The sequence below is a fragment of the Mustela erminea genome, chromosome 9 (assembly GCF_009829155.1).
Source record: "Mustela erminea isolate mMusErm1 chromosome 9, mMusErm1.Pri, whole genome shotgun sequence".
Classification (NCBI taxonomy): Eukaryota; Metazoa; Chordata; class Mammalia; order Carnivora; family Mustelidae; genus Mustela; species Mustela erminea.
The window spans coordinates 9141601-9161745 of record NC_045622.1 but is presented as its reverse complement, the minus strand read 5'-3'; positions in this window follow the sequence as shown (position 1 = coordinate 9161745).

Here is a 20145-nt window from a genome sequence, read left to right as displayed (position 1 = left end):
CAGTTACCATATGACCCAGGAATTCCACTCCTAGATATATACCCAAGAGAAATAAAATCCTATGTCCTCATAAAAGCTTCTACACAAATATTCATTGCAGCGTTATTCATAAGAGTCAAAAAGCAAAAACAATCCAAATGTCCTCAAACTGGTGAATGGATCTAAACTTGCCCCACGTCACATAGGCTCTTCTTCTGTGTAAATGGAAATGAGGCAGGACCCTTGATTTTCTAATCAAGAGTAGTACAATGGAGAAATGAACAGAATTGGTGGTGAAGAAAGACGCTCAATTTGGTAAGGCAATGGGTAAGATGGTTCTGCTGAAACAGAAGGGCATTCTCCTCACATTTCTATACAAGTCATAGGGGAAATCTTGAAGGATCGAAGATGAGAATGCTAATAGTTCTGTTTCTCCAGGTGGAAGTCCTCTTCGCTGAGCAGGAAACCAGCAGGTTGTGTGGAAGAAGGACACTAAACATGAAAGCGTGTATCTCAGTCTGACCTTCAGAAACGCTATACCTTTTGGGGGGTGTCTGAGCTTCCTGCAACCCCCAAGCCTGAACCACTGCAAAATATTCCATAAGCCCTTGATGCATCTAATTGAACTGTCTGTACAGGAGCTGAAGAGTCTCTTGGGAACCCCATGCCCAGCACAGCTCCACTACCTAAAAGCGCTTTGCACATAATAAACATACAATAACTATTTGTGAAAGGGATAGATGGATGAGTGAATAAGTACCTTTTAGCCTGGAAGACAAGCTACTGGGTATTTACGAGACATGTCATAGCAAGGAAAATGAAGTACCAAGTTAAACTCCTATGGGAAAAAAAAAAAAAGTAAACTGATCATGATTTGGCCCCAAAGTGATCTCCTCATCCACCATCACTATGAACCAATGGAACAGGACATCTGGAATTTGAGACACAGGTATTAAAGAACCCCCGAATATCTGATTGATAGTTTGGTAAATGGCAACATAGAAATTCCTAGCTAGAAGATACCTTAAAGATAGATCCCTGAGCTACTGAAGAAAAAGAAGCCTGGGAGAACTGTCATTTTGTGGGAGTATGACAAGTGGCTGTATAATTTCCCGAGGATAAGCTGAGCCTAGGCAAGAAGTTAATGAATCAATGGCAGGGTCTATAATATCAAAAATTTAGGAAATTGACATCATGTCTACTGTACATTATTCGAACTGATTACTGGTTCTGGATAACTCATTGCCATCCCCCCAAAAAGTGTGACTATATGACTATGATTTTGCTGGAAGGCATTACAACAGAAAAAAAGAAACCTTCCCTAAGTGGCCAGATTTGAAGATTTCACACTGGTGAGTCAAGATGAAGGGAAAGCAGGAGACACAGACCCAGCTTCTTCCCTAGAACCACCCCTAAAGAAACATTCTGAGGCCAGAACTTCAAAAACTCATTCACCTAACTGCAAGCACCCAAATGATAAAGACAAAACTGTTCCCCAAGGAGAATTGTGTCCTTGAACAGAGCAGTGGGGCGAGCTAATTTCTAATAATGAAGCTGTAAGCTACAGTATTTGCTACAAAACAGACTTATTCATGATGAGTAAATATGTCAACTAATTCAAAAGGCATGCTAAATCTCCATTGTTTTCTGAAAAGTTCAGGTTTCCTGGCTCTATAAAACGTGGTGCATGCCTTCAATGTGTGCAGCAGAATCTGTGAGATTGCAGAATGCCACATTAAACTCAGAGCTCCTGGGCTAATGAGGGTAAGTCCATTTTGCAGTAATGAATTGTTGGTAATAGCCCATCATGGAACAGATGTTTCATCCGTCACTGTACTGAGACTCCCACGCTCCAGAATACTTGGATAACATGGGAGGCAGCACAGCCTGGGGAAGAATCCTTGTCTGCAGACTCCTGAATGGAGCCAATCCCATGACTAGAATCAGTGGGTGCCTACACAGTATGACCAGAAACCTCCCAAACCCTCTCTAAATCAAAATGTGTTTCCATTCATCTGCCACAGGACTTAAAATATCCTCTCTCGAATTGTCTTCTATTAAAATGTAAATAAGTCACCTGGAAGAAGTAACACATTGAATTAGCATCCATTATCACTCATTTTCACATTAGGGAGAGCTGGGCCTTCAGGGAATGGGAGGAGGATGGGTAGAGGTTGCTGAAGGGTGACGTAGAGGAGCCCAGAGCAGGTCTCAGGTTGGAGGGGTAGGGCCAGGCTGGGCCCACAGTGCACTTGCTAGCCTAACACACATGCTCATCCCACCCTACTGATGCTGTGGGTTTCCTAAATATATGCTTCCCCAGTGACCAGAGCAACTCAAGGGAGGAGCTGTAATTTACTTATCTTTGCAAATTCCCAGAACCTGGAGCATAAATATTTAGAAAATCCCAAGTCCCTCTCCAACAAATGTTTGTTGAGTAAGTAAATTTTATCCTCACAACCACCTAAGGAAATCAGAGGAGGTATAACTATTTTATAGGTGAGGAAAACAGAGTCTCATGGAAACCCATTTATTTGCCCAAAAACATGGGACTGAGGAGGTGCAAGCTCTGGATACACAAAAAGGCAAACAAATCATGTGCCTTTTGATTAAGGAAAAGAGTCCCTATGGAAGGTAAGATTGGAATAGATTAAGGCCAAATTTGGGGTGCCTTTGAATCAACCTGAGAGTTTGGGGTGTTTTTCTGGGATGCTCTGCAAGTTTGTTTAGTGATAGGGAATGCAGAAGCAAACGAATACAGAGAAGTATGCAAAGTAATACTTTAGAAAGATTATTGACATAGAGGAAAATAGGATGGATTGGAGGATCAAGAAATTAAAAACTAGTTGTGTGTCACCGCCGAGATAACAGCAGTGGAAACAGAGGGAGGCAATGCATTTGAGACTTTATGAAGAACAAATAGAGCAGTTTAGTGACTGATGAATGAGGAGTGGATAAGGGACAAGGAGAAATGAGGGACACCGACTAGGTTTCAGACCCACTTAAGTGAATGAAAGCAAAAGGACAGCAATGGGAAATCAGGGTGGGAAGCAGGCTTTTGGCCAAGAATGGCAAATTCTACTGTAAACATGTTGAATGAGGTAGCAATGGAATATCCAGGGCGGTTAGAAATTTGGTGTCAGAATCTCAAGGAGATTTAGTGGAAGCCATGAGATTAGATGTGATCTCTGAAAAAAAGTAGAAAATGAGTCAAAGTCAGAATCTTCCAAGGTGAAAGAGACAGCACTGGACAGCATAGTGACAACTGAAGCCAAATAAGAGTGTTTTAGAAAGATAGAAGTGACAGTGCCAGGCACTGCAGAAAGGTCAAGGAAAATGAGGAGAAACAGCTATTGGATTTCAAGAATAAGCTACCTCTGGTTATCTTTAAGAGGACAATTGTGAAGTATGAAAAAGGGCATGGAAATTAAAATGGGGAAGGGGCAGTCAGGAGAAGAAGCAATGGGAAAGGAAAAAGAATTGTATCTCTGTGTCAGGGACAGCAGAGCCAGGCTTGTTTATTTGTCCCTTTCAGTACAGGGAGAGCTGAGCCTGTATTTTATGTGAAAAGGAAGGAGCCAGCACAGACAGAGACTAAAATACGACTGAGAGAGAGGGGAAGACACCGGGAGAGGCACGCTAGAACAGCAGCAAGAAGGGAGGGGCTGGGAATGCCAGGGGGCACCTGAGTGGAGGCTGCTGCATGGGAGTCCAGCAGCAGACTGCGTGGGAGAAGGACACTACGCATAAAAGCTTTAAGAGAAAGGAGAAAGCATGGAGTCAAGCCCAAGAGATTGTTTTAATGGAAAAAAAAAATCAGAAAAATAAGCTCTCAGGGTTCCGTCTGGCAAAAAAGAAAGCAGGCTCCTCAGGGTACAGGACTGGCAAAAGACTGGACTGAGACGTTGCCAAGATTTACCCAAAGCAGGAGAAGCAAAATCATACCTAAAGTTAGAATTTCATCTATATATTGGTGGCAGTCCAAATAATGAAGTCTGCACCTAGAATTTCAAGGTCACTGAAAACCAGTGCTTGAGAGATCCTCAGATATCATCTGACCCACCTCTCTCACTTCACCAATTAAGGAAATAAGTCCCAGAGTGGTACAGTAAATTAACCAAGATCACACAGCTAGTTAAAGCTAAACCTGAACCAGAATTAAGACCCTTAACTCTTGGTCAGGAACAATTCCCATCAAATGGAAACTCTGTGTGCCGGATTCCCTGGGATAATCCCAGGCATATATAATTAGTTTTTCCAATGGTGATTTTATTAAATATATAGCAAAATAGGATTTCATTTTGGTAACTCCAAATGGCTTTTTGTATTAAAATTTTGAAAAACAATATATCAGGGAAAGCAAATCATTTGTCAGAAAATATCTCCCAATTTTTGGTTCTGCAAATATAGTCACTGTAGCTACACAGCAGCGTTATTACAAGCACGGCTCTGGAGTCAGAGAAGCCCAGCTGTTAATCCAGGTAAGCCTACCACTTACTCTCAGTGTGACACTGAGTGAGACACTCGACCTCTGCTGGGAGAAGTGCCTCAGCCCTCCCAGGCTGCAGCAATCAGCCACACTGTCACCATCACCCTTAGCGTGGGAGAAAAGTGGTGGGTGAAATCCGGAGAAGGAAGCAGGCAAAGCTGCAACTAATAACATTTTCCCTCTGGAATAATCCCTGTGTTTTAGCCAGAGATGATTTGGAGGCTTTCTGAGAGGGAAACCTGAAGAGAAAATGTAATTACTTTTATCCCCCCACACTTGAATTTCAAGGTGGTGTCCTTTCAATATAAAAAAGGTACTTGAAGGTGGAAGGGAGGCAGCAGGGAAAGAAGTGAAGGATGGAGAACCATCGTTCGTGCTGAAGCCTGTGACATTTCACCAAAGCGACTCCCTTTGGGAACAGATGGCATAAATGTCATTCAGCTGAGACAGGAGAAAGCAAGAGAGAGTAGTGGGCTCCACGGCAAAGAGCATGATGCTCTCCTCCTCACCAACTACCCTCTCCCAGCAAATCCTGATTCTCAGGGAAAGAAGTCAGGACCAGGCACTTAGGTGAGGTCACACACCTTGTGGTGGCTGCAAACACCTTGCAACTTTTACTGCAGCAAAGAAGCACATATCCACCCCAGGAGAGCTTCTCCAACAGCAGAGCCATGGGGGTCCCTGTCCAGAGACAGTGAAGTTTTGAACCCCACGTCTTCTACGTGGACCAGCAAACTAGGAGAACCACCACCACACAGCCACTTTCACCAGAGTATCCCAATAGAAATGCAGACACTAAGGACTACAGAGTAGGCGTCAGTGTCTACAACAGACAACCCTGGGGGTCTTCTGGTTGATAATTTGATTGCAGGAAAGAAGGAAAGGAAGAAGGAAGGGAGTTAATTCAACAGGGGTTAATTCAGCCTTGCAATTTACTATGTGACCTTGGCAAATTGCTTAACCTCAGTGCCTCAGTGCCCTCATCTGCAAAAGAAGGGTAATATAGCTCATAAGGGGGTTACAAAAGAGGAGAGGCATGTGTTACAAGTGCCTAGCAGTGAGCAGGTGTTTAAAAGACAGTATTGTATTACATATATACATGAATTATTAAGAAAGCATCAATTCATGCACACTGATGAAAAGCACACGTCCCTGGCCAAGGTCTCAAAGTTGTCATGCAGAGACATTCATAAAACTTAGGAAGTAGTGACGAGACTGTTCTTTCAAGCTAATGATGTTCCCCCAGACGATTGCTGCTCATCTCCAGAGACTGAGGAGCCTGAGCCTTTCAGAACTAATGGATCCTTCTGAGGCCTGAAAGACTTGACCAACCGGCAAAACTATATCTTAAAAATCTCCTGTTTTTTTTTTATTTATGATTTATTATTTTGATTATGATTTATGCCTCCACATGCCTTCCAAAAATATTTGCTGCAAGTACTAGATACAAGGCACAATCTACTTGGAAGCATGTGTGGTACATACTTAGTGACCACTTAGTTTTGAGTGGGTACTTGATGGGCCTTGTTAGGATCTAAATGTGCTGTCCAAATGCTGATCTGGAAGGATCCAGGCCCCTCTAGAAATCGGTGGTATCCAATATAAGCCAAGGCCCTGTAAGTACCACACACTGGTTCATCTGATGACTGCAGCAGATAAATTCAAAGCAACAGCTCTGGCAAAGACTAAGCTCCAGAGCATGTTTGTTTTCATCAAACATCAACAAAAATAGTCATAAAACTCAGGTGGCAGGAAAACTTATTAAATAAGTGGGAAATGAAGGTTTTATTTTTCTGCAAATATAGGTGATTTGTATACTTCTGTTTTAGGAGAAGAAAAATTGCTCAACAAACTAAGGCTTTCTCTTTCATTTTCAGAAAGCGGTCATATACTGAATCTCACCTGTCAGTGGCTTCCCATTTAGGTGGAATGGCAGGAAGCACTAGTGTTCTGTCTCCCAGTGGAGCAAGATTTGAATCCTAGCACTTGCTATGTACAGTCAAATCAGCTGCTTAGACCTCCTGGACCAGGGGTTTCCCATCTGTAAATGGAAATAAAATGGCCAGAAGGCACAAAGCTATGTTCACAATCCAAAAAGATTTAAATTAAATGCTGAAAGTGAAAAATCACCGATTAATTCTGTATCTAGAAGGTTATCATTCAGAATTGAAGGAGAAATTAAGAGTTTTCAAGATAAGCAAAGCTAAAGGAGTTCATCACCACTAAACCAGCCTTACTGGAAATGTTAAGGGACTTCCCCAACTAAAAATAAATAACTAAAAATAAAAGGCATTAGTTAATAAGAAAGCACGTGAAAGTAATCTCACTAGAAAAGGTAAATAAAAAGAATGATGAGCTACTTATAAAGCAAGTATGAAGGTTAAAAGATAAATGTACTAAAAATTAAAAATACAATAATCAGTTAAGGTATACATAGCACAAGATGAAAAGTATGTCACCAAAAATAGACAGTGAGGGGAATAAAGATATAAGCTTTGGAAAGTATTCACAATAACTTAATATCAACTTTTAACAGATTGTCACATACATAAGATGTTATATGGAAACCTTATAGTAATGACAAAGAAAAAATTTCTAGTAAATACACAAAGGAAGAGAAAGAAATCTAAACATAACACTAAGGAAAACAAACCACAAGGGAACAGAAAAAGAAGGAACAGACAGGAACTACAAAAACCATCATAAAACAACTAACAAAATAGTAGTAATTCATACTTATCAATAATTAACTTTCAGTGGACTAAATTCTCTAATCAAAAGACAGAGTGTAGCTAAATGGACTGAGAAAAAACAAGACACTTCTATATGTTCTCTATAAGAGACTCACTTCAAACCTACAGACACTCACAGACTAAAAGTGAAGGACTGGAAAATGATAAACCATGCTAATGGAAATAAAAAGCTGGGGCAGCAATACTTCTATTAAATAAAACTGACTTTAAAATAAAGACTGTAACAAAAGACAAAGAAGGGCTTTACACAATAATCAAGAGGTCAAGCAGACAAGAAGATATAACATTTTAAAATGTTTATGTACTCAATATAAGAGCACCTAAAAACATAAAATAAATATTAACAGAGATAAAGGGAGAAATAGACAGCAACACATGGATAGTAGGGAACTTTAACACTCCACTTACATTAACAGATAGATCATCCAGGCAGAAAAATCAATAAGGAAACATCAGCCTTAACACATTAGGCCAGATGGGCTTAATAGATACACATACAGAACATCCCATCCAAAAGCAAAATACACATTCTTTCCAAGTACACATGGAACATTCTCCAGGATAAATCATATGTTAGACCACAAAACAATATCAATAAATTTAAGATTTAAATCATATCCAACATATTTTCCAACTGTAACAGTATGAAACCAGAAATCATTTACAAGAAGTGAACTGGGAAAAACCATAAACAACTGGAGTCTAACCAACATGCTATTAAACAACCAACAGGGAAATGAAGAAATCAAAGAGGAAACCAAAATATACCTTCAGACAAATGAAAATGGACACACATGTTCCCAAATTCTTGGAATGCAGCAAAAGTAGTTCTAAGAGGAAAGTTCATAGCCATACAGACTACCTCAAGAAACAAAAATTTCAAACAATCTAACCTTACACCTAAAGGAACTAGAAAGAGAATAACAAACAAGGCCCACAGTCACTAGAAGGAAGGAAAGAATAAAGAGCATAATGGAAATAAATGAAATATAGAGAAAAAAAAAAAAGAGAGAGAGAGAGAAAGATAGAAAGAGAGAAAAAGAAATTAAGAGCTGGTTCTTTGAAAATATAAACAGAATTGACAAACCTTTAACCAACTGAGAGAGAGCCAAATAAATAAAATCAGAAGTGAAAGAGGAAAAATTACAACTGATACTAAAGAAATAAAAAAGATTAAAAGAGAAAACTATAAACAATGATACGCCAAAAAATTAGACAGCCTAGAAGAAATAGATAAATTCCTACAAACATACTATCTTCCAAGACTGAATCTTGAAGAAATAGAAAATCAGAATAAATTACCAGTAATGAAATAAAAATCAGCAATCAAATCACTCCTGACAAATAAAAGTCCAGGTCCCAATGGCTTCACAGGTGAATTCTACCCAACATTTAAAAGAGTTAATACCTAACTTCCTCAAATTATTCCAAAACTTTGAGAAGGATGGAATACTCCCAAACTCATTTTATGACGCTAGCATTACCCCATTAACAAAACCACAGCACCGCATACATATATACCTAAATATTACATGCCAATTTCCCTGATGAGCATGAATGCAAAAACCCTCAAAATATAGCAAGCCAAATTCAACAATACATTAAAAGGGGCATACATTGTGACCAAGTGAGATTTATTCCAGAATGCAAGGATAGTGTAACATCCACAAATCAATCAACATAATACACCACATTAATAAAACAAAGCACAAAAACCATATCATCTCAACAGATGCAGTAAAAGCATTTGACAAAACTTAACATCTATTTATGATATTTAAAAAAACTCTTAACAAAATGGGCACAGAGGGGGCGCCTGGGTGGCTCAGTGGGTTAAGCCGCTGCCTTCGGCTCAGGTCATGATCTCAGGGTCCTGGGATCGAGTCCCGCATCGGGCTCTCTGCTCGGCAGGGAGCCTGCTTCCTCCTCTCTCTCTCTCTCTGCCTGCCTCTCAGCCTACTTGTGATCTCTCTCTGTCAAATAAATAAATAAAATCTTTAAAAAAAAAAAAATGGGCACAGAGAAAATTCACCTCAACATAAGAAAGGCCACATATGACAAGCCCAGAGCTAACATCATATTCAAAAAGAAAAGCTGAAAGCTTTGCCTCTAAGATCAGGTACAAGACAAAAATGCCCATTCTCACCATTTTAACATAGTACTAGAAGTCCTAGCCACAGCAATCAGTCAAAAAATAAATAAAAGACATCCAAATTAGGAATAAGTAAAATTGTCACTATTTGTCACTATTTGAGGAGCTGTCATCATGATGACATGATGCCATATACAGAAAATCCTAAAGACTATGGCAAAAAACTATTAGAAGAAATGAGTTCAGTAAACTTCCAGGATACAAAATATACAGACATCTGTTGCTTATTGCTCTTAGTAAATAAACCATCAGAAAAAGAAATTTAAAAAATAATCCCATTTACAGTTTCATCAAAAACAATATGTAATAACCAATTTAACCGAGACGATCAAAGACCTGTAATCTAAAAACTGGACACTGATGAAAGAAACAGGATGACACAAAAAAATGTAAAGACATTCCATACTCATGAATTGGAAGAATACTGTTAGAACACCCCTACATTGCAAAGCTATCTACAGATTTAACGTAATTCCCATCAAAATACCAATGGCATTTTTCACATAAGTAGAATAATCCTGTGTATATGAACCACAAAAGATCCCAAATAACCGGGGCACCTGGGTGGCTCAGTGGGTTAAGGCCTCTGCCTTCAGCTCAGGTCATGATCTCAGGGTCCTCGGATCAAGCCCCACATCGGACTCTCTGCTCAGCAGGAAGCCTGCTTCCCTTCCTCTCTCTCTGCCTGCCTCTCTGCCTACTTGTGATCTGTGTCTGTCAAATAAATAAATAAAATCTTTAAAAAAAAAAAATCCCAAATAACCAAAGCAAACTTGCGAACAAAGCTGGAGACATCACACTCCTTGACATCAACCTATACTACACAAAGCCATAGTAATCAAAACATTATGTTACTGGAACAAAAACAGACACAGATCCATAGAACAGAAGAGAAATCCCAGAAATAAATTGACACTTATATGGTCAATTAATCTATGACACTGGGAGAAAAGACAGTCTCTTCAGTAATTGATGTTGGGAAGACCAGATAGATACATGCAGAAGAATGAGATTCTTATACACCATCTGCAAAAATAAACTCAAAATGGATTAAATTCTGAAAAGTAAGACTTGAAACCATAAATACCCTAAAAGAAAAGATGGCAGGGAGCAATATGGCATCAGTCTTAGCAATACTTTCTCGGATACATTATTCTCAGGCAAGGGCAACAATAGAAAAAATAAAATGGGACTACCTCAAACTAAAAAATTTTTCACAGTAAAGGAAACTATCAACAGAATGAAAAGGCAACCTACTGAATGGAGCAAGAAACTTACAATGTTGATACCCAAAATATATAAAGAACTCCTACAACTCACTAACAATAAAACCCTGATTAAAAAGTGGGCAGAGGACCTGAACAATTTTCCAAAGAAGACCTATAGATGGCCAACAGGCACATGAAAAAAATGATAAACATCACTAATCAACAGGGAAATTCGAATCAAAACAACAATGAGATAGTTCTTCACATCTGTCAGAATGGCTATTGGAAGGAAGGAAGGAAGGAAGGAAGGAAGGAAAAAGAAATCACAAGTGTTGGCAGGAACATGGGGAAAAGGGAACACTTGTACACTGTTGGTAGCAACATAAATTGGTACAGCCCCTATCAAAAACAGTATGGAGAGTCCTCAAAAATTAAAAATAGAACGACCATAGGATCCATCTTCTTTTATCCAAAGAAGATGAAAACACTAATTTGAAAAGATATATGTATTCCCACGTTCACTGCAGCTTTGTTGACAATAGCCAAGATATGGAAGCAACCTAAGTTTCCATCAATACCTGAATGAAGAAGATATGTTATTTATAAATACACACAAACACACACACACAGCATTACTCATCCATAAAAAAATGTGAAATTTTGCCATTTGCAACAACATGGATGGATCTAAAAGGTCTTGCACTAAAGAAGTAAGTCAGAAAAAGACAAATGCCCTGTGGTTTCACTTTTATGTGGAATATAAAACACAAAATGAACAAAACAGACTTATAGATACACAGGAAAAATAACTGGCTGTTTCCAGAAGGGAGGGGGCAGTGGAATGGGGAAAATAGGTGAAAGAGATTAAGAGGTACAATTTTCCAGTTATAAATAAGTCACGGGATATAATGTTCAGCATAGGGAATTTAGACAGTAATATTACAATAGTTTTGTATGGTGACAGATGGTAGCTAGACTTATTGAGGTGATCATTTTGTAATGTATAAAAATATTGAATCACTATGTTGTATACCCAAAACTAATAATATTGTATGTCAATTATAATTCAATAAAAAAGATTTAATGTGTAATGGGAAAATTTAAGGTTAATTGCAAGATACTTCTTACTCAAGACTCCAAAGATTGGGTTTTGTTTGATATTTTGGGCTTTTCTTTTTTTGCTCTGTGTTTTTTAATAGAAAGCTCTTTTTTAAAGGAAAATCTTTCAGCTTCAGTTCAATGTATCTTTGGGAAATAAACTCTTGGGATCTTAAGACAATAACCAAGTTCTCCTAATTGAAACTAAAATACCTAAGAGGGAATAAGCTGGCACTTGAGTGCTGACTTGCAAGCCTGATTACACCAAGTTCAATATGAGAAGTAGCTTTTTAACAACAGAAGTTTTCCCAACAGTGGAATGCCTTCTTTCATCACTACTGTGATTTTCCCATCTCCTCTGGGGACCTGGGATGCTACAGAGGCCGATTTGGGGATCACAAGAAGGCTGACTATAGGGTCCTTACCTACACACTGTTAATAGTTAGAGAGGCACACACCAATGAGTATCTAAGGTGTTGCCCACTGCACAGACAGAGCTGGAATAAGGGAACACAGCCTAACTATGTTTTCTTGCAAATTAGGTGCTATGACAACTCAGGCACTGAAACATACAGACACAGTATCTGCGCTTAATTAACAAGCTGGCAAAAACAAATGCTAATAATTGACTGACGCATGAGAATGAGGCATTGGAAAAATACCCAGCAGAGATATGCCTGCCAGTTTCCTCTTTGGGGCAATGATTAGCATAGCAGCGTTTGCAGGAAAAACTTCTACAGAAACAGAAGCAGGTGCTGCCCTTCAGGGAGTGAAGCACAGGAGGATATAGGTTGCCCCAGGAGACCCAACCTTGCTCAAAGCATCTGAAGCAAATAAGGAGGCCATAGGGATCTCTAGAAGTCCCAACAGGAGAATCATAGCACAGACCCCCAGAGTGTGGAAGCAAAGACATACTCTCCTCACTGACATCTCTTCTTCTGAGAAGCCATCCCTGGCTCATTATGGGGCCTTGGCAGAGACTAAACACCTAACCAGGAGATAATAAGTGACCATGAGACCCAAGTTGCCCATCATGAACTGGGTCCTATCTGCTTCTCCAAATCAATGAAGTCAAACATGCACTACAGCACCCCATCATCAAAAGGAAGAAGCATATTTGAGAAGCTGGAATCTTGATGGACCTGCCCAGCAGGATCTAGAACCACAGACAGATTGTTGCTGGAGATACCAGTGGAGATCACCATAAGCCTTCAAGTCCAAGGTCTCCAGTCAATATATAGTCCCCTGTGTACCTGCTAAGTCATATGAGGACCAGCATTCCTTATATAAAATAGTAGGGTGGTGTTTCTCACCTGGGGACAATTTTGCCCCCAATGTCTGAAGATAATTTTGAGTTTCACAAGTAGGGGATGCTATAAGAATCTGGTGGGCAGAGGCCAGTCATGCTGTTAAAAACCCTCCAATGCACAGGCCAACACCTCTGCAGCCCAACGAAGAATTATCTCACCTAAAATACCTAAGAATGGCAAGGTTATAGAGGAAAGAAGAGAAAAAAAAGGAAATCGGAGATTAACATACACCCAACAAAAAACACACACATATATCAACTTCCTCATTCCTGTAACTACTTACAAAGTATTAACATCAATATACTTTTCCTACCCATCACTTGTTGCTTCTGTGTGCATGTAAGTACTTCCGGACACAGGGAAATGTGTTTTTTTTTTAATCTCCTCAAAGTTTTATTGCTAAAAAGAGTTTGAGCCCTGCTCACATATTTACTTTTATCTCCCCACTTCTGCCCCAGACCCTAATCCCAGAGGACAGCAGACCGACGACATTCATATTCTTTCCACAACCCATCAACTGATCTAGAGATCCCAGAGGGGAGTATTTTTTTTGGCTCAAGGTCACTTTCATCTGTGCAATAAAAATACTTTGTATTTTCATTATATTCTGACTCCACATCTGTTAATTCAGTATTAGAGTAACTCCTTTCATCTCATCAATACTTACTGAGTAAATAAATAGAATCTTTAAAAAAAAAATACTTACTGAGCATTTACTATGTGCCACATGCTATGCTAGCAAACATTACAAGGTAAAGAGACCAACTTTCTGCATCTCTTTTTAATTTAAATTCAACTACCATATAACATATTATAGTTTCAGAGGAAGAATTCAGTGCTTCATCAGCTGCATATAACACCCACTGCTCATTCCATCAAGTGCCCTCCTCAATGCTCACCACCCAGTTACCCCATGCCCCCACCCACCTCCCCTCCAGCAGCCCTCAGTTTGTTTCACATAGTTAAGAGTCTCTTATGGTTTGCCTCCCTGTTTCTGTCTTATTTTTCCTTCCCTTCCCCTATGTTTGTCTGTTTTGTTTCCTAAATTCCAGGTAAGTGAAATCTGCCTATCTTCATGGAGCTCATGGACTATGGTTCTCTGAGTATCATTTTCATTGCAGGCTTACTGAAATGGGAGACCAGAAGAACTCACACCTTCCCCAGTTCTCTCCCTCAGAATCTGTAGTTCCCTCAGATTGTCTCTTGCCCTGGGCCTACGCTGCCTAGAACCTAGTGGCTGAGGAAAGCATCATGCAACATCCCATTATTTCTCATGGTCTCCAAAAGCTTTTTCTACCTCTACCATTCTATCCCTGGGTTGTGAGTTGCCCTCCAATTCTCTACTTAGCCTGGAACTCAAAGGATGCACTGGGAAAAGGCCAAATGCAGTTAAAATGAAAACAAGAACACCGATGTCCTTCAGGAGGCCAGAACATCCTTGCTTTAACTTGTAGAGTTCCCTAACCTAATATTCCTCTATTGCCATCCCAGAATAGAACAACTTTCCTCTGAGTTTCCTTGGATCATTCCATGGTGCAAGCTTCCCGTATGAGGCAAAGCCAAGCACACTTCTGACCATCAGTGCTCTAGGAATGTCTGGTCACTCAGAGAGGCAACTTGACAGAAGCCCTTCTCTGTGAGGGTCCTAGAATCCACCTGGGAAAGAATACCTGGGGAATTGGGAAAAGCTATTCTGGAAGTCCAACTTAAGAGGAGACCCCTACATAGGTGTCTTACACTTGCTCATTGGTTCAACTTCCATTGTCTTGCCTTCCTATTCCCATGGGGGTACCTTCTGTATTTTCACCTATTGGCTTCCTGTCATCTATATTTTTTAACTTGTGGTTACTATCTTGAAATGACAAACATTCCACCATCCACTTTATGGACTCACTTTGCACTCTCCCTTGGTGGTTCAGGGTACACTCAGAATTTTGGAGTTTTCCACGTTTCTTGTGTTCATTCATCATTTATTCAAAAAATATTTAATTAGCATCTACTCCTATGCTAGGCACTCCTTTTGGCATGTGGGACACTTGGAGTGTGCATTCACAGAGAAAGCAATGACAGAAATTAACAGAGGTACAAACACACAGAAGCAAGGTGAGGGACTTTCCCTGTGGGTATTCAAGAACTGCTCCATATCTGCTTTATCACACTGGTAAGACACTGAGGTGGGCTAGAGGCCTTGAATTAGCAGGTGGAGGCATGAGCTAGTGACAAACAAATGACCCACTGTTCCTCCACCTGGTAGAGCTCACAGAAAACTTGGGTTGCCTCTTCATTTCAACAGGACTCAACAAAACCAACAAGCCACTGTGCTTTAATTAAAAGCACTTTGACCTTGACTCAAAACTATTGTCATTCACTTGCAAAAAATGAGAAGAACTGGTGCAAAGACTACTAAGGTTTGGCTTTGGGAGAGAAGAGGAAGAAACAGATGTGGAGATCAGCAAACAACCACATAAAGCACTGGTTGTGTGTGTGTGTGTGTGTGCGTGTGTGAGACTGATAGGCTAGCCCCAACTATAGAGAACGGCTCCAGAGCCCCTGCCCTTCACTCTGTCCTCCACACCCCCAGCCAGCTAGGACTCTGGACAGGAGGGCCACACTTGCCCTGCCTTCCCAGTCATCACCCTACAACCCCCTCCCCAGCACCAATCAAAACCAATTTCCACTTCTTCTGAGCACTTGGTGGAAACTAGCTAACCTGATCAATTAATTCAAGCTAATGCAAATTATGGCTTAATAAGTTACCCTTTCCAGACAACATTTACATTTTTAAAAGTAGCTTTGGATGCTTACATCCAAAGGAGTATTGCAGCAGGTCAACAGAGGAGACTTTGGAAAAATGGTAACACATTTCCAGGCCTCTCTGAGGTCAGACATGGAAGGTCCCATCTGCTTTTCCCGATCACCAAGTATCTTACAAGCTAAGAGACACTGATGTCAATTCTTTCTCTATAACTTGGTGATTTCTATCTTAATATGCTTATAATGCACTAGGCTAATGCCTCTATTATTCTAATATATGCAGATGAGATTCTTCCATGCAATCAAAACAAATCTATGATAGTGGTTTGCTTAATTTCTTCTTCTGCACCAGAGAATGAGCTCCTTGAGGGCAGAAAGAGTAAGAAAAGGAGGCACCTGCCCATCAGCAGCATAGGAGACCTCTGCCCATGACTGGCAACCTTGCTTAGGCCACTATGGGGCAGGTTTGGGTGCCAGGCAGGTAGTTATCAGGCAAGGCCTGCTCCTCTGTACTCTTGGGAGGAGCTCCCAGAAGACCCAGCTACAGAAGGAAGTTCTGTATGTGCCATGTAACTCCCACCTCATCAGAAAACTCTGTGGGGATGTGTGAGTTTGTGCATCAGGGTACCAAGCCTGTTGATGTCAAGGTGTGTTACAAGAAGCTCCAAGCCTGGTATGACCCAAACAACAGCTTCCCCAGCTTCTCTCGGCTTTCCCTGGTCTATAAATCAAACAAAATTCAGCCTTCTGCTTTTCCAGTTGCACATCACCTGCACTCCCACCACAGAAAGGAGAGAGGCTCCAGAGAAAAGACATAAGGATAAAGACAGGGTGACTTCCCAGTGGGCCCATGAAGAGCATGGTGGCCCAGAATGAGCAGCAGGAAAGGAACGGGCTGCTCATGCAAGGACAGTGTCCACCAAGGCTCACAGTGACCTGCGTGGTCTCCACAAGCACTCGTAACTCACCCACCCATTCATGCACTCATTCATTATTGTTTAGTTAGAGAGACCAGCAGAGGCAGCTGCATTCCAAGACACAACTGATGACTTCCCAAAGGTGTTGGACACATGGGTCTTCCAGCTAGATGAAGTTCTTACTCACCAGTGAGCTGGAACACAGTGTTACTGTGAGGAATGTGTTTGTCTTTGGGGGTTAAGGCAGAGCCCAGCACTATGAGGACAAAGCAAAGAGCTGCCGCCTGGTTCCAGCTCAGAGGTGGGGAGCCAGAAGTACCCATCACTGCCTCCATCCTTAGTCGAGCTGAATTTTTCCTTCTACACATACAATGCTCTCTGGAGTTAATCTTCCACTAAATGTCTTCATGCTTCTGGAACTTCAGTTACAGCCTCCTCCCCTCTCAGGCAGACACTGCCACCTGCAAACACAGTTTAAAACACCACATCATTTTTTTCCTGTGCTTCCTCATGCTGGTACTGTCTTACCACTTCTGCTTTTGTCACAGGCCCCATTAAATTTCCCTGGCTTTCCTTCCTTTCCAGATCAGCTTAGCTCATAGCCCCTCTGAAGGCTCTTCTCTGCACACACTCTTGTCACAAGGATTTTCTCTGGTTTCTTCTTCCTGAGTGTGGTTTCCACCTGCCAGTTCTCAGCTTCTGATGCTTGCTTTCAATCCCCTATCTTGCTTCTGGTGCTCCCCAGGGTTTAATGCATCAAACCTCCCCCTGATCCTTGAGCACCCACGCCCTGAGAAGTGGACACGCACCCATTCCCCTCAGCTTTCCCACCTTATACAAAATCCAGACATCAGCCCGCCTTGATTCTCACTTCCAGGGGCTTCAGGTCAGATCACAGCCCCATGCCCCAATCTCATAATGGGAGGGGAAGACACACACATAGACCCACACCTCTCAATGCCTCCTTTTTTTCTGGAAATGGAAGAACATGAGCACTTCTAGTGTTTGTTTTATCTCTTTAGGATACAGAGAATAGAAGACCCTAGAAGGTTAGTATCCTAGGTCCGTGATAGGCAATTCCACAGGTTGTCTGGCAAGGTTCTAGGGCTCCTATGTCCCTCCATCATATTCCCAGCAACTGTCTTTGCATTTCATCTTTGCCTCTAAGGCCACGCAATCACCAAACTTTACAAAGAAGAGGTAACTCAAGGCTGAATGTTGCCCCAGCACTGCCATGCAGGTTTCTCCTAAAAGTCTGCAAGGGAGCCGAGACCAGGAGATGAAGCTCCAAACACCCAGCTAAAGTCTCCTTCGCCAGCACTGTATTGCCTTAATAGGATAGATTAATTTTTTTATACTTTCAGTGCAAAGAAAGCTGAATAATGTATTCTACTTTTTATGATAAATCATCCTCACTTACTGTTAGATTTAAAGAAGTGATAAGGTTCAGGGCAGACTGCCCCAGAATGGGCCACTTAAGCATTTGGATATTTTTAAGCTGAAGAAAATCAAGGCCAAAAAGACTCAAAAGAGCTTTATACCTCCCCCTGAATGGCCTAAAAGAATTTAGATAGGCGGGTCTGTACCAAAAAGAAACTGATTACCAGAGATAACTTTTTACATCAGATAGATTTACCTACCTATCATAGCAAAGATTTGGTCACTAACATTTGCTCTTCCCATCTTCCTTTAAATTGCCTCCCGGGCATGGACTGCATGGAGCACTGGGTGTGGTGCATAAACAATGAATCTTGGAACACTGAAAAAGTAAAATTTAAAAAATTAAATTAAATTAAATTAAATTAAAAATAAAAATAAAATAAAATTCATTCAATCAATCAATCAATTGCCTCCCTGCCTTTGAAGCCCAGGCCCCTATCCCCTTCTCTTTAGCTGAGGGTGGCATATAAGCTTCAAATGCCTGTTGGAGAGGCCCATGTCTTTAGGGTTCGATCTTATGTAAATTTAATTATTAGACCAGCCAAGGAACACAGAAAGGGAGAAAAGTTTTTCTACCCTCTAAGAGAAAGTAAGGAAAGGAGGAGGTTTTCTCATTTAAAATATTGTATGGCTGGTTGTCCTAACTCAGACCTTCCCTCATCTGCCCCTAAATATAAAAATCACAGGGAAAAATTAAAGACACCCAAAAAATCATAAAAATGATGACTATTAACCTGTTGCTTGAATTCAGGAAGAGTCTCTGCCACCTACCAGATCAGTGGAAATGGGAGTGCGAAAGAGGCGGTGAGGCCAGGTGCCCACCCAGGAAAAAAGGAGTCTTCCTCCTTTAGTGCTGTAGATTGGGCTCTCCAGAAAACGGGCACAAGGGTGGAAAATAAGGAGCAGGACTATTATAAGAAAATGCTCCTGGGGGTGCATTCCCTCAGAGAAAATGAGAGAAGAGGATGATCAAAGAGAGAAATTACGATATAAGTTCCTCCCCCGCCCACCCGCCCAGGCACCTCTAAAGCTGCAATGGCCCTTCAGATTCTGCCTGTTGGGCAAGAGGAACAAGCCTTTTTATTCCCCACATCAACCAGTCATTGACAGCAGACTCTTCCCCAAAGGGAGCATGACAATGGGTGAAGCAACTCCAAAGAGGGCTGACAGTTCATGGCTATCTGCAAGCTATACTTCCAGCAGCTATGGGAATGTATCTTTCAGCCTGAAAGAGCCCCTGGGCAGAACAGCACACTGTCCACTGCACTTTCTGCCTCTTCTCATGGATCAGAGATGTAACATCTGAATTAGCCAGAAAACCACAGTGACAGCGCTGTTGAGGCAGCAGACGTACAGTCCTTCCTCGCCTCCCTATATTCCAAGGGCTAGAATTCCTAATCAAATGGACTTAGCAGGGGAGCATAGTATCCTTCAATGTGTAGGCAGGAGGTAGTAACACGCAGCAATCCATTCTGGATTATATCATGCATCTGCTCAAAACATTTGAGACATGGGACTGAAACAAAAGAAATCCCACTCAGTCCCCACCCTAGCCCGAACTAAATGTTTACTAGACAATACACAAAAGCATAATAAGCACAATTAATAATAAAGATTCTCACCTATACACATGCCTCCAATTCTTTTTAATTCAAACTATAATGGGGTATTTTAGCTAGATCAGAACAGACTACTATGCTGGTATGTGAAGTGAGGACGGCAAGCCTTCCTCTGGACCCTCCAGAACATGTACACAACCCCTGGAGAGATGGGACCTCACTATTCATCAGAAAAGCTTCTCAATTGTTGCAGAATGCTCAAGAACACCTAAGACAAGTTCTCAAGTACATCTCCTGAATTTTGTAGAACTTTGGAGCGCAGTGGGAGAGACAAGGGCACTGATGCTTATTTCTGCTTTGGAAACTCATGCTGACAGAACTGGACAGAACCAGAGGAATGTGACTCCACACTGGTAAGACAGGGCCATGGAAGACATGCCCACGCAAGCCCAGAGGATGTCAGTAGTAGTAGTACCTCAGGCAGTG